Source organism: Pholcus phalangioides, unplaced genomic scaffold (assembly GCF_987345545.1).
Source record: "Pholcus phalangioides strain wild (caught in Gottingen) unplaced genomic scaffold, Ppha-v1.0 ptg000003l_1, whole genome shotgun sequence".
Lineage (NCBI taxonomy): Eukaryota > Metazoa > Arthropoda > Arachnida > Araneae > Pholcidae > Pholcus > Pholcus phalangioides.
This window is the reverse complement of record NW_028301596.1, coordinates 39,617,594-39,633,173: the sequence shown is the minus strand read 5'-3', so window position 1 is coordinate 39,633,173 and position 15,580 is coordinate 39,617,594. Positions and strand designations below refer to the sequence as shown.

The 15,580-nt window shown below is 36.8% G+C and overlaps 1 protein-coding gene and 5 non-coding genes across 8 annotated transcripts in view; 1 reads left to right on the top strand and 5 right to left on the bottom strand.

The window, feature by feature from the left end:
- Positions 1-15,580, top strand: part of LOC149088524 (protein trachealess-like) — a 294,081-nt gene that overhangs the window by 50,408 nt on the left and 228,093 nt on the right. The gene's annotated exons all lie outside the window — the stretch shown is intronic.
- TRNAY-GUA (transfer RNA tyrosine (anticodon GUA)) lies at positions 6,042-6,128 on the bottom strand. The gene is given in 2 exon segments: positions 6,042-6,077; positions 6,092-6,128. It is a non-coding gene; the product is annotated as a tRNA-Tyr (tRNA).
- On the bottom strand, positions 6,828-6,914 carry TRNAY-GUA (transfer RNA tyrosine (anticodon GUA)). The gene is given in 2 exon segments: positions 6,828-6,863; positions 6,878-6,914. It is a non-coding gene; the product is annotated as a tRNA-Tyr (tRNA).
- Positions 7,980-8,066, bottom strand: TRNAY-GUA (transfer RNA tyrosine (anticodon GUA)). The gene is given in 2 exon segments: positions 7,980-8,015; positions 8,030-8,066. It is a non-coding gene; the product is annotated as a tRNA-Tyr (tRNA).
- TRNAY-GUA (transfer RNA tyrosine (anticodon GUA)) lies at positions 9,242-9,328 on the bottom strand. The gene is given in 2 exon segments: positions 9,242-9,277; positions 9,292-9,328. It is a non-coding gene; the product is annotated as a tRNA-Tyr (tRNA).
- On the bottom strand, positions 10,693-10,779 carry TRNAY-GUA (transfer RNA tyrosine (anticodon GUA)). Its single transcript is given in 2 exon segments — positions 10,693-10,728; positions 10,743-10,779. It is a non-coding gene; the product is annotated as a tRNA-Tyr (tRNA).

The following is a 15,580-nucleotide window of genomic DNA, read 5'->3' as shown; positions in this document are numbered from 1 at the left end:
ATGACCCCTAAGCTTATTAGTTTTCCAATTACTAACTTTTTTAATTTTTGAATGGATTTAAATTTTCAATTATTTAGATTATTATGTTGATATAGGACTTGACTGGATTAGAATTTTTAATGATTTAAAAATTTCAATACCTTTGGATTTCACATTAGGTTTTAGTTTTAAATTATTCGGAAAATCCTAAATTAGTTAATTATGACTGAACATTAGAGGGAATTTGAACAGTTTTTAATACTTGAGATCATCTATTTTTTTGTATTTTTGTCCGGATTCTTCGTGAATTCGGCATCTAAAACTTTGGATTTTAGATGAGATTTCATTTAAAAATTCAAATATCTTTGAGTTATAATTTAATGAAGGCGTAGTTTCTCTTGATAGCCATAATCCTCATACGGTTTATCTGATAATTGATCAACTATTAAACATACATGTGAATGTACATTACAGGAGACTTGAAATATTGAAAGCCTCTTTTCCTTTTCCTGGGCTATCCCGGAAGATATAAAAAAGCTCTACAAGTTGGGATAGCATCAGGAAAAAGAAGCTCAAAGGCGATAAAAGGGATGAATATGGAATCGAAGTGTTTTTAGTGTAATGCATCTCGTGAGTTAGTCCTGGAATATAGGCATTCACTAAATTTTTTTCCTTTTACCTATAAAAATAGAGAACGAAAGGGAAAACATCTTTCGTCCATGTTATTACAGCATGTAGAGTGTGTCCATAAATATGCGTCCTTTCAGATCGGCATTTGAAGAGGGATCGACTGCACATATAGCCAGGGTCGTATCAACCAGTCAGGAGGCAACAACACACCAGGGGCCCCAACCATGTGAGCGATCATAAAAATACTTGCAAAAAAATATCCTCAAACTGAAACAAATTTTACGAAAATTCATAATAAATGAAGTACATAATTTCTCTTCCTTGAAATGTTAAAATTGCAGTACTAAAAAAAAATTGAAATTTGGTGGAAAAAAAGGGTGAAACTTCAGAATTAGCGAAATACGTTTTTCTGATTACGTTGAAATTTAGAGTTTCAACGTAACTGATGAAATTTAGAATTGCTGCATTGTAATCACAGAATTAATGAAATGCATAAAAATTTCTCTCTCTCTTAAAATAATAAAACTCCAGTATTGATGAAAATTCAAAATTAGGGAAATATTTTCAAAATTTATTGCAACGTAATCATTGAAAATTCAGAATTAATGTAAAAAAAATTCCAGACACAATGAGAAGTTTGAATAAGCCAAGGAAGTGATCGAAATTTATTTCCCCCCCCCCTATAAATTCAATAACTATTAAAAGCCCACCTCTTCGAAAGTCCATTTTCCCCCAAGAACCTCCTTAAGTTTTATTTTGTTATGTCTGCGCTTTTGAATTTTTTCTCTAATTAAATTTTACTAGAATAAAGGTGCACAAACTTTCTAAATTGTGGCACTTATAACTTAACAGGATATTTTGCGGGTTTCAGTAAAGCTATATTAACTTTAAGAGTAAAAATGTAAAAATAATAGAATGGGGAAAAACTGGCAAATTTGTTAATTAGAATAAAATTCGAATAAAAATGAAGAGAAAGGAAGAGGAAAAAATATTTATAAAACTTATGAAAAAGTGTTGAAATTACAAAAAATTCTTACAAACTGTTTAAAATTCTGAAATTTATACAAAACTTTTAAAAGGAGAAATTCGGAAATTTTCACAAAATTATCAAAATGAAAAACTATAAAATTCTCAAAAAGATTATAAAAAAGAAATTCACTGTACTAACTCTTTGAAAATTTTTAAAATTATAAAGTTCTAAATTCGTTCAAAATTTTTAAAATTAGAAAATTCTGAAATTATGAAATTCTTAAAAAAGCTTTTAAAATGATGAAACTGAACTTTTACAACATTTTACTGGAATTTTCGAAAATTCTTGCGAAAATACAAAAATTAAAAAATTATAAAATTCTTTCAAAATTCTAAATATTTCACAAAACTTTTAAAATGAGAAAACTAAAATTTTTGCACAAAATTTTTTAAATTTAACAATTCTTGCAAAAAGTATGAAAATCTGAAAATTCTCTTACGAAAATTCTCGCAAAAATATGAAAATTTGAATTTCTCGCAAAAAATGTAAAAATCCGAAAATTTTTAAAATACGAAAGTTCCAATAGGAAATCATAAAATATATAAAAACATCAAATTCAAGACCCTCCCACAGAAATTTTACAGTATTTCAGAATAATACCGAATATCGAAACCGTAACCTAAAAATAACATATACGTGACAGCAGAATCGCCCCCCACAGCCGCCCCCTCCCTCTCCACAGCCCCGCATGTTCAGCAGCCGGGCAAAAAAAAAAAAAAAGGAGGATTGGACTTAATTTTTTATGAGTATCCGTAACTCTGGTAGCGAGCAGAGCAGAGCCCGGAAAGCCCGCTTTATTAAATTTACCGGTAAAGATGCAGTAGCCGCCTACAAAACTGTACCTTTGCCAAATGTCATTGGGATCGATCCCGGGTATATATATATATATACATTCTTTTTCCTTTTTATTATTATTATTTTTTCTTTGCAAGGGTGCCAAGGGGCCCATAAGTCTTCGGTAAACCGAGTAAAACTTGGTCCCATGATCGGTCCTAGCGTTTCTTTATGGGTGGTCAGTACAAGTGGCGGGGAGGGGTATGGGGTTGGATGGAATATGGCTCAGAGAGATGTGCCTTAATTTGTGCCGCTTCTTCTCTGCACCAAGTTCCATTTAGTTGAGAATTTTGTATCGGAGAGAAAAGCGCGACTTTTTTTTCTCCCCCTCTATTTCCCAGAGTAAGTATTAAAGAGAGAGAGCGGAGAAATTTGAAATTTATGCTCATGTTCGGTTGCAGATGGTAAATTTTTTTTTCTCTCTCCTCTCCTCTCTCTCTCTCTCTCTCTGAAATACTGTATGTGTGTGTACTACTTCCTATCCTAGTTTTATGTTGAGTGGATTGGGGCCCTAGATGCAGAATGGGAACGCACTGATTGCAAATGGATGGATAAAAGTACTCTGTTAATATTTAAACACCTACGGCCTTCCACCTGCCTAGTATGCATACATGCTAGCTGGATAGGCAGATGTATGCAATCATATATTTCGTACGTATTTCTATAAATGGATTATGGTGTTTTCGAATAAAATGTACGGTCGGTATTTGTCAATTATCTTGATTGAATAATTATTGGTTCGTGTAGGGAGAGAGAGAGAGAGAGAGTACTGCGCTGATCTTATCGTTGGAATAATGACTAGTGTGGAGGGGCTCCGAATTTTTACATTTGCGGTGCCCTTGTGAATGAGATTGGTAACTTTGGGCATCCTTTATTACGATTTCAATTTTTTTAAATATTAAATTTAATTTCAAACAATAATGACTCCTTGATTACCATTGGAACAAAAATTTTGATCTTCCGAATTACGAGTGTAATTACAATATTTTATGTGAAATGTCTTACGATAATGTTACTTTTCGTTCCATGACGAAAAAGCCTTTGACCATGTTTTCATTACCCTCCCCCATCATCCTGTTGCGGCCCCCCTTTCCAGGCTGATCTTTTGCAGACCTTCAGCCAGTTTTTTCACATGCCGCTACATAGTAAATTTACAGTGTGGAATAAAAGAATCGGCTCGGGATTCCGGGCTCCGGTCTGCAACCGTTTCTTTCAGCTCCCATTGTTATGGAGGGGGGGGGGGGGCATGCATATATCTACTCGTGGTCCCCTGTCTCATACAGTAACGGTGGTCCTTATGTCATATGGCGATAGATAGCACATGATCAATATCATGTGCTCCAGAGAAATTTAGTTCTCGGGACAGCCGTACATAACTGGAAGTAACAAAATACATAATTAACGTACTTTCTCGAGGAAATCATCTCGCATCAGATCTCATCACTTCATGCCTCCCTTCAGGGACATGAGATCCCCAGGTAATGTCATGATGGGGCTCCATGCGTGGACCTAGCACTTCTGAAAGTACTAACATTTTCTTATTAGAATATTTCACATGAAACATTATTTCTTCACATCTGAATTTTTTTTTTCAAATCTCTCTGTGGCCCTCTTAGCTAAATATCACGGCTTCCATTTTCATTTGATTTTTATTCATAGCACAGGACCTCTATATAACCATACATACACCTCGTACACATTTCTCTGAAATTTCTAGCGAAGCGGCACATGCCGGAATGGTTATGTTGCCAGAGTTGTGCTCGTTTCGTGCTTTTGCTGTCATCTAGCCTCCATATTTTGAACTTTCTTTCAAAAACCGATCACAACTCTACTCTATCGCCATGTGCAATTTACTACTAAGTGAGCTGTGTGGGAAGTATGGCTATGTGTACCTGTGTGCACTGTTGTCAGATTTTTCTGTTCTGCCATTCATATTTCAGAAGTGAAATGAGTGAAGTGTAATGATTGAATATCTGTAACCTTGTAGGCCTGTTGTTCTCTGTGGAAGAAACTTTTTAATGGAGTGATCGGCTTGAATTCGTGCCTTGAAGTTGGGAAGCACAGAAATCCAACTTCACCCGCTGTTAAGACGGTGGGGTTCAGATGCATATCAGTGTATTCCTCGTTCGTGTAGTCATCCATCACGATACTAATTGAAACAAAGAACTAACCGCTACACGTGCTTACTAACGCAATAGCGCTGATTTACGTCGTCCTATCAGCGCGTGATCCTACCTCAGCGCATGCGTATCGCGGTGTTGCTTGCGTCAGATATGGTGAACGAACCCGCGAACGCATTCAGCGATCAACTGACATCCACCTGTCCCGTCTTCTGGACTCAGAGCCTGCATGTGTTTTTCACCCCCTCTCGGCGGGGTTTGCGGCACCGTGTTCCGTTGCGGTTTTTGTTCCTCTTAATGCCAGCTAGCTGCTCTCTGGGCATATCAGCCCATTAGCGGAACACCCTGTATATATATATATGTCCAAAGTTATTCGTAGGGCCCTCCTCGATGCCTGCTGGCGACGTGCGTATCTCTGTGAGAACTTGCTCAATGTAACCTCAATTTTGTGTCTGCCCACTGGTGGTCTTCCGGAAATTGGTGCTCGGCGTCGCATCGCTCTTCCACCATGGCCCAAGCCCTCTGGGTGACCAGCTTATATCCCCTATGAGGACAGAGCGGGGGTCATGGTCGTTTTCGGGTCCTCGTGATGCGAGTCCGTCACTATGACCACTCAACAACCACAACAGCCCATATTTTGAACTTAAAATACCAGACAGACACCCACGTTAATATTCCTTATACGGAGCCTTTAACGTGAAAAGTATCTGTTGGAAAAGTAATAACAACCCCCACTCATTAATCTATCCACCCCTCCTGAGCAAACATGAGAACACTTGTTTTTCAAAATATATGAGGGAAAAAAAGAAAAAAAAATACAAAGTACACAAAAAAAAAAAAAAATAATAATAATAATACACATCTAGGAAGAACAATCACGTCACAGTCTCAGGGGGAAAAAGTTAAAAAAAAAGGGAAAACAACAGAATTTTTGAGTGAAAAATATATCATGAATTGAAGATGGTAAATGCTTGTAAATTTGATGGTAAATTTTTAAATAAAAGTGTAATAGATACCCACTACGCACAGAACTACCCATATGGCCCCAGGTTGGAATTAGTGATTTTTTTTATTTTTGGACTTGTGTTTGTGCTCCTGGGTTGAGACATTCATACGTGGAATACTTCAGTGATCAGAAAAAAGTCATGTAATTGCTAAATTTTTTATGCCTTGGGAATGCCTCAAATGGTGAACCATATTCGATAGTCAGTAAGTTCTCTTCCAAAGGTTATTCAAATAAATACACTAATTAAATTTGAACTACAGGCATGTGATTTTTGAGTAATCAAAGGATGTTACAAAAAGAATTACAAAAAGAAAAGAAAGATTTTTCTCTCTCTCGGACATTATCTACGATATATATGTATATTAAATTTCTCTCTCTGTCCCGGAATTTTTCTTTTTCGCCACAAAAATAAAGGATATTTGATCGGAAAAAAAAGAAATCTTCCGTCGAGCCGGAGTCGAACCAGCGACCTATGGATTTCTGACTTTCCTTCTACAGTCCACCGCTCTGCCAACTGAGCTATCGACGGCACGTCGGGCACCGGCCTTGTTAACGACCAGCTCTATAAGATCGCTCTACTTTCATAAGTCGCCGTGATCGTATTTATTGGCAGCTCTGGAGTGTAATGTTATCTATCTATCTATATTTTTATTTATTTATTTATTATTAATAAGAGAAAAAAATTATCTTTAAAATATCTAAGCAGTGGGTGATCGTTTGAATATATCAGATCCACGGCCATTATGTAGTGGTTAATCCCAAATATAGAAAAATAAAAAAATTCAATAACACACATACACACGAAAAGTATATAGAGTACATAGCAAACAAAGGGTATATAAAGGCTTACAGTTAATCTTAGCGGTATACTTCCAATTAAAAAGTGTTTCCAAATAACGTTTTATACTCATATATATCATTCATATTTTAAAGGATTGTGTAGTTATTAAAAAAAAAACTTTGATTAGCCATGTAATATAAAATTAATCTTAAGTGTTTAATATTTTTCGTAATATACGCATTTCAAATCGGGTGATTCTTTCTGAAACACCTTGTATTTTGCGCCATCGAAAAATTCTCTATTTAAATATTTACTAAACGTTAGTGAGATTTTTCTCCCTCTCGGAGATATTATCTACGATATACATTAAATTTCTCTCTCTGTCCCGAAATTTTTCTTTTTTGCCACAAAAATAAAGGATATTTGCTCGGAAGAAAAAAAATATTTTCCGTCGAGCTGGAGTCGAACCAGCGACCTATGGATTTCTAGCGTTCATTCTACAGTCCACCGCTCTGCCAACTGAGCTATCGACGGCACGTCAAGCAGCGCCCTTGTTTACGACCAGCTCTATAAGATCGTTCTGCTTTCATAAGTCGCTGTGATCGTATTTTTTGGCAGCTCTGGAGTGTAATGTTATCTATTTATCTATCTATCTATGTATATATATATTTATTTATTATTAATAAGAGAAAAAAAATTCTCTTTAAAATATCTAAGCAGTGGGTGATCGTTCAAATATGTCAGATCCACGGCCAATATGTAGCGGTTAATCCTAAATAAAGAAAAACAAAAAAATTCAATCACACACACACGAAAAGTATATAGTATAAAGTACATAGCAAACAGAGGGTATATAAAGGCGTACACGGGCGCGGTAGCCCAGGTCGATGCTCGCCTAAAGTACCAAAGGATGTTTAGAGGTGTCGCGTGCTCGATACCCGGTTCGGCCTCGTCAGAAAACATTCCTGACACAGGGGTAAAAAAAAAAACAAGAAAAAAAAACGGCGACTTGACCGCAGCAAAAATTTGCTAACGCAGGGAGTCCCCCATCGAGGGGTTAGCGCACCAACCTCTCGATGAGTGTAAAAAAACAAGCCCAATCGGCAATAAATTGTAGGTCCCGGTCTTATTAGCCCCCGTGTGGAGAAAATAACCGTGGTGTGACTCAAATGATAAAGGCATGCAGTTAATCGTAGAGGTATATTTCCAATTAAGAAGTGTTTCCAAATAACGTTTTATACTCATATATATCATTCATATTTTAAAGGATTGTGTAGTTATTAAAAAAACACTTTATGATTAGCCATGTAATATAAAATTAATCTTAATTGTCTATGTGTTCAATATTTTTCGTAATATACACATTTCAAGTCATGATGCTTTTTGAGACGCCCTTCATTTTGCGCCATCGCGAAGAATTCTCTATTAAAATCTCTACTAAAGGTCAATGATTTTTCTCGGAGTATCTCTACGCGATATATATATATATATATATATTATAAATATTTCTTTCTCTCTCTTTCTATTCCGAAATATTTTATTTTGTCACACAAACACAATTAACGGATATTTGATCGGGGGAAAAAAAAAGTTTTTTCTTCCGTCGAGCCGGAGTCGAACCAGCGACCTATGGATTTCTGACTTTCCTTCTACAGTCCACCGCTCTGCCAACTGAGCTATCGACGGCACGTCGAACAACGGCCTTGTTAACGACCAGCTCTATAAGATCGCTCTACTTTCATAAGTCCTGATCGTTTTTATCGGCAACTGAAGTGATGTTATCTTCTGGTCTAATCAGATTGACACAGAATAATATATATATATATATTTGTTATTAATAAGAGAAAAAAAAAATTCTCTGTTAAATATCTAAGCAGCGGGTGATCGTTGGAATTTAGCAACGAAGTGCAGGGTATTTCATAAACAATCATCCGATTTAAAATAATCATAACTATTCAGGTTTTAGGCCGGTATTACACTATAAAAGTTTGATAAAATCCATTTGATAAAACTTGAAAAATCTGACCAATAAGGTTGTTGGTTACATTCTAGAATATGCAATCGTTGACCTTATTGGCTGCATTTTTCAAGTTTTATAATAGGACTTTTATCAAACTTTTATAGTGTAATACCGGCCTTACTCCGTTTTGAACGAATAATGTATATGTAGAAAGAGAGAAATCTCGAGCTTCACGTAGTTGCCAACATGTAGTGCTATCACTCTTCCTGCTCCCCCACATCAGCGTTTGTCAAGATGGTGACTGCGCAACAGAAATCGTTTTGTGTTGTGTGATTTTCGTCTACAATACCCTGGTGTCGAACTTCCTACCGTTAAGAGCATTAGCCGATGGTATAAATAATTTCGAGAAATGGGTTTCATGTGTAAAGGGAAATCCTCTGACCCTATCCGCATGTCAGATGAAAATGTGGAGCGCATCCGACAGAGTTTCTCATGTTCTCCACAGAAATCCACTCGCAGTGGAAGCAAACATGCTGGCAAAAGTTAGGGACGAATTTGTGTGACTACGTTTAGGCATATGATGTGCATCCTGGTTGGACATGTTGAACACCTTTAATTTGGTTTGTGAAGAAACTTTGATTAGCCATGTAATATAAAATTAATCTTAAGTGTTCAATATTTTCCGTAATATACGCATTTCAAATTGGGTGATTCTTTCTGAAACATATTGTATTTTGCGCCATCGACATATTCTCTATTTAAATATTTACTAAACGTTAGTGAGATTTTTCTCCCTCTCGGAGAGATTATCTACGATATATATTAAATTTCTCTCTCTACCCGGAATTTTTCTTTTTTGTCACAAAAATAAAGGATATTTGATCGTAAAAAAAAAAAATCTTCCGTCGAGCCGGAGTCGAACCAGCGACCTATGGATTTCTGACTTTCGTTCTACAGTCCACCGCTCTGCCAACTGAGCTATCGACGGCACGTCGAGCAACTTCCTTGTTAACGACCAGCTCTATAAGATCGCTCTACTTTCATGAGTTGACGTGATCGTTTTTATCGGCAGCTGGAGTGATGTTATCTTCTGATCCAATCATATTTTGACAGAATAATATATATACAGTTTATATATTTATTATTAATAAGAGACAAAAATTACCTCTCAAATATCTAAGCAGTGCAAGATCGTTGAACTGTATAGGATCCACGACCATTATGTAGCGGTTAATCCAAAACAGAGAAAGAAGAAAAAAAATTTAATAACACATGAGAAGTATATATGGCGTGCATAGCAAACAGAGGGTATATAAAGGCGAACTGTTGATTGTAGAGGTATACTTCCAATTAGGAAATGTTTCCAAATAACGTTTAGTACTCAGATATGTCATTCATGTTTCAAAGTATTGTGTAGTTATTAAAATAAAATAAAAAAAACAAAATTTTTCAGGCAAGTCTCTCCCTGTGCCCCAAAACCTAATTAGAAAGTTGTCCTGTCTCTCCAGATGTAAAAAAAAAAAACGGGCTTTCTGTGTAAAGGGAAATCCCGATTTGCTGACTTTTGATGACAAGGGGGGGGGGGGGGCTTGGATAATGCTAATGTCATAAACCACTCGTTATGAAAATATGAGTTAGGATTCAGAGGGGCAGAGCTGATGACTCAATTTTGCTGACGGGGGGGGGGAGGGGGTCAAAAATGGCTGAAAACTAAAAATTTGCTTACGTAATACTTGAACGGCCGCATATATATATATATATATATATATATACATATATATTATTAACAAGAGAAAAAATTCTCTTTAAAATATCTAAGCAGTGGGTGATCGTTCAAATATGTCAGATCCACGGCCAATATGTAGCGGTTAATCGTAAATAAAGAAAAACAAAAAAATTCAATAACACGCACACACACGAAAAGTATATAGAGTACATAGCAAACAAAGGGTATATAAAGGCTTACAGTTAATCTTAGCGGTATACTTCCAATTAAGAAGTGTTTCCAAATAACGTTTTATACTCATATATATCATTCATATTTTAAAGGATTGTGTAGTTATTAAAAAAAACACTTTATGATTAACCATGTAATATAAAATTAATCTTAATTGTCTATGTGTTCAATATTTTTCGTAATATACGTATTTCAAGTCGGATGATTCTTTTTGATACACCCGTCATTTTGCGCCATCGAAGAATTCTCTATTAAAATTTCTACTAAAGGTCAATGATTTTTCTCGCAGTATCTACGAAAGATATATTAAAAATTTCTCTCTTTATTTATATTCCAAAATATTTTTTTTTGTCACACAAACAGAATTAAAGGATATTTGACCAAAAAAAAGAATTTCCGTCGAGCCGGAGTTGAACCAGCGACCTATGGATTTCTGGCGTTCATTCTACAGTCCACCGCTCTGCCAACTGAGCTATCGACGGCACGTCGAGCTACGGCCTTGTTAACGACCAGCTCTATAAGATCGCTCTACTTTCATAAGTCCTGATCGTTTTTATCGACAACTGAAGTGATGTTATCTTCTGATCTAATCAGATTGACACAGAATAATATATATATACATATTTATTATAAATGAGAGAAAAACAAATTCCCTTTAAAATATCTATATTATGTGGGTGATCGTTGGAATTTAGCAACGACATACAGGGTGTTTCAAAAACAATCATTCGATTTAAAAAATCATATCTATTATGCTTTTAATCCGTTTTGATCGAATAATGCATAGGTAGAAAGAGGAAGAGAGCCCCAAAATTTTGGGAAAGTTTTTTCAGCTTTTGTAGAATGTGTCTTAGTAGTGGAAGAGATTAAATCGAGTTACCAATAATGAAATATAATGAAATGCAGATTAAAGAAATGGGAAAAAAAATTATCAAAAATTCAGAATGGGTGAAAAAGTTAAATGATTTTTGGACCTCGTGTTCCCTGGTTTGGCCCTGGGAATAGATCAGACTGGCTTACCTCAAGGGTTATAACCTATGGGTCGCGATCCAAACTTGGGCCATAGGAGGGGGGGGGGGCTTCCGAGATGGTCGTACAAATTCACTTACAGAGAGATATTCTTAAGCTATGGGTCATTTATAGCCTGGAGCTCTTGAGCTATGGTACCGAAAATTGATTTGTTTGTAAGAGGTTTTTTGAGAAGGGTCGCAAAAAAAAAAAAAAAAATCCACTCCCATCCAGGGCCGTCATTTCAACTTTTCCCCGGGGGGGGGGGGCAAAGAACATGTACTCAATGTATATATACCATTTTTAGTGTATTTTCAAAAATTGGGGGGACGGACCCATCCCGACCCCACAAATGACGGGCCTGCTCCAACCTTGGGATTCTTGAGCTATGGGTCATGATCTAAATTTGATTAGCAGGCATTAATGAGTCGTACAAATGCATTCAAGTTTCGTTATTAATACAGTTTTATTCCGTAAGTGGTTTCATTAATCTCAAAAAACAAATACAGTGGAAACCCCTTAACGGACACCCCTCAGATCATCCCTTTTTTACGGTCAAATAGTAATTTACCCATGCATAATTAGCAGTATCCGTTACCCCGCCCGCTTTTACAGACGAACTTTTTTGTCCCACCGGTGACAGCAAAAGGGAGGTTTTACTGTAGTCCCATGGGGGGGTCACGAAGCCGATCTCTCTTTTTCTTTTTGGGTCGGTAAAAGGGTTTAAGAACCCTTATCTTACCCGATAAGATTCACTTATTAAAATTGCCATTTATTTATCATACAGACAGTCGAGATTCCAAGAATAGGGATACGATTTCTTGGCCATCAGAGATGTCTCTATATAACACATGACTTGGGTAAATTCACCTTCGGATAGAAATTAATTATTTATCGTCCAACATTTTGCTAATTATGACTTGCAATTTTTTCAAATATTTCCACGTGAGATAATGATCCACGTATATTTTATACAGCGATTTCTTTCCTCCATCGAAGAGGTTGTTGCTAACGTGAAATATTGCTTCTATTTTCCTTTTCGTGCTGTCTTCTGATAGGTAGAAACTCTTGCCCTTGCGATAATTTCCTAACAGAAACAAAACAAAATAAACAAATAAAATGAACATAAGGAAAGAAGGATGGAACTGAGCAATTATTTCAACGTGGGCGCCTTCAATTCTATACATTGCTTTTGATTTGCTTTTTTTCTCCTCTAAAGATAACTTGCGCCATCCGCCTTTTGGCTAAATAGCCTTAATTCAAAAAATATAATAAATCTAATTAGCCCAGTGGCATATTTACAGGGGGCTTAGCGGGCTATAGCCCACTGTGGCAAGTCCAGAAGGTGCGTAAAATTTGAGGAATAAGTAGCCGAGAAAGTTAGTGCGTAACTAATGTTTACGACAATTCGCGTTACTTAAAACTATCACATTTCAATATAGAGTGCCGTTTTAAGCTCAGGCTACATCTAAACGGGTGAAAGGGTCGCTAAATGGCTGCATCTAAACGCGCCAAGGAGGCTTGCATTTTATGTGTCATGTTGAGTTTTTCGTTTTAAAGCGCCACTTTTGAGTCAAATTTGAATATTTTTTAATTTATCAAAAAAAGGAAAAAACTCTCTAGACCGTGATGAGTATTTTAGTGTAAACCGCATTGTTTTATATTAAATGATTGACATTTTTATTAAATTTTGAAATCTATCCAAGACTTTTCACTTATTCTGTATATTTTGATAGTTGATCGAAGACTAAGATAAGTAATATAGTGTCAGCCCGATCTAAGTAAATTTTTTATAAAAATGTCATAATATGCCATAGTTTTCCAAACTTCTTGTTCCATCGCCCCTTTCTTTAGAAATTTTTTTTCTCCTCATCGCCTCCAACTCAAGCGAACCCATAGGATCCTATGTTACACCCGTAGCTTCTATCTCCCCCCCCCCCGGACCATTCCATCACCCACCGGGGGCGATATTGCCCACTTTTAGAAACAGTGGTATATGCTTTAACGAGATCTACCCGTGGACATCAAAATCACTGATATGTACTGAATACTGAGGTACGAGCATTTATAAATTATATCGTTACACAACTTTTTCCGAATAACACCCAGTATCGTCAGACGATTCAAAAGACGAATTCACGTCAAAAATCTCGTGAGATGAAAAGATGGTATTGATCGGTTTATCACTTGAGCCATAACATGAATATAAAACTAGGCCTACCAAAATGCCTTGCGAAACATTCGAGGCCTACACTCGCCGATAATTAAGACACACGCATTCTCGAAACTCCTACTATTAACCATTCATAACAACGGGAAGCGTAATTGCCTGTTAGAGAATATTGTTCTGCCTTTCTTCGGCAATTTCAAAATATGAGGGATCACTTTGACCTTCATAACACGTAGGTCATGGGTAAAGCGTCGAGGGGGGTCCATTTTTTATCATTACCACCTCCACCCAGAAGAAAAAAAAAAACCCGAACCTACACCTACGCGAAACATCACAAAAGGATAACACATAATGAATCAAAGAATGGAAAGAAATGACTTGAAAAATGGGCGGAGACCTTCATTTTTAATAACCTGTAAAATGTATCATACAAAAAATAACATTGACAATTGATACTTTCAAAGAAAAGCACGTAATCTTATCAGCGTTGGATAGATAGATAGATAGAACCGCTCACAACCCCGGACTGATGCAAATCATCTTACTTCCGTTACCTCAAAAGAGGCAGGGTTGTGTCGGAAAAAGTTAGCAAAGATTTATAGCAGTGCCCCCCCCCCCCTTCCCCCTGCTTGCGAGTACCGAATTACTCGCGTCGCTCTCCCCATGAAGACAGTCGTCAACTCGATGTAACGTACAAGCCATTTGACTAAAATGGATAGCTGTACCCAATGACTAGGGAGAAAAATTGCACGTGCGCACCCAGTGGCATATAAGGGCCGTAGACCGCAGCCTGGGTTTTCAAAAGAAGTGTGGAAAAGACTTGTAGGCATGAAAGAAGAAGAAGTTGGCATGTTGAAGTGGGAGAGATTTGAGAATGATCAAATCAGCGCTGGATAAATCTGTTGCCCGACATGCCCGAGGCATGTGAAAATTTTGACAGGAAATATATTTTTTCGACCAAAATATATATTCATATTTACATCGACGATGATGTAATAAGTGTTCAAGTCACACAACACGTCACATTCCACAGAAATGCTTCCTTTCGCAGCCGTAATGCGAATGTGCAGTCAACGTATTTTCGTGGTCTTAATATTTAGCAGCCCGGTGCGGGTTATGAGCCCTCATATACTGCAACTGGGCTGTTCTGACAAACGGGAAACTCACTTCCAGCGAAATAGTACAGTAGAACCTCGTTATAACGGACTAATGGGGGCTGGAAGTTGTCCTTTATAATGAGAGTCCGGCTCATAAAACAGTCCGGTTCAAACAGAAATAATTCTTGTAGTATAATGCTACAGGGCAGAGGTCTTCAAACTTTTTCTAGTCGCGAGCACTGCCTGTACCCATCACCAAAAGAAGAACACTCTTCGGCATGTTTTACATACGAATGCATGAAATCCGGATGATTTCAATCCTTGAACGAAATTTGTACGAGGTGTTTAAATGAAACGTTGATCCAGTGCTCGAGAGCACCAAATCGGACACGAGCATCGAGCACTCTGGGTGCTTCTGGGAGCACCACGGTACTCGCGAGAAATGGGTTGAAGATGCCTGCTACAGGGTGTATATCAATGAAAAATGCAGTAGTTGGCTATATAAGAAGTGTTTATTATGCATCAAATAAAAACGGTCTTCAACATAGGGCGAATTGAAAAAGATGTGCACGTATATATACTACATTAATCTTAACTTTTCTGGCTGGAGAACGGTATGAGTTATGTAGCGCATCAAGGTTTATGCAAAACAAAACGAAGATCGATATTTAACTCTTTAAGCGGCAATTAGAAATGACTAAACCTCCCCTTCAAAATGCCATATCTTTTTTGATGAAATAGTCTTTCTTCCGATTTTCAGCAGGGGCGAATTATGGGGTATAGGGAAAAGAGTTTTCTATTGAGAAATCATCTTTACGAGAATCATCTGGGCTCGTCAACGCTGAAATAAAAGTCTTTTATGGGGGCGAGATATCTCGTCGTTGCCGCTTAAAGTGTTAATCGATTGCTCGGAAATGTTTTTCAAACGAGTTAATACTTTTTTTAAATACTTAAAGAGAGTTTTAAACTCGTCGGTTAAAAATGTTTTTAAACAATTTTTTTAGCATC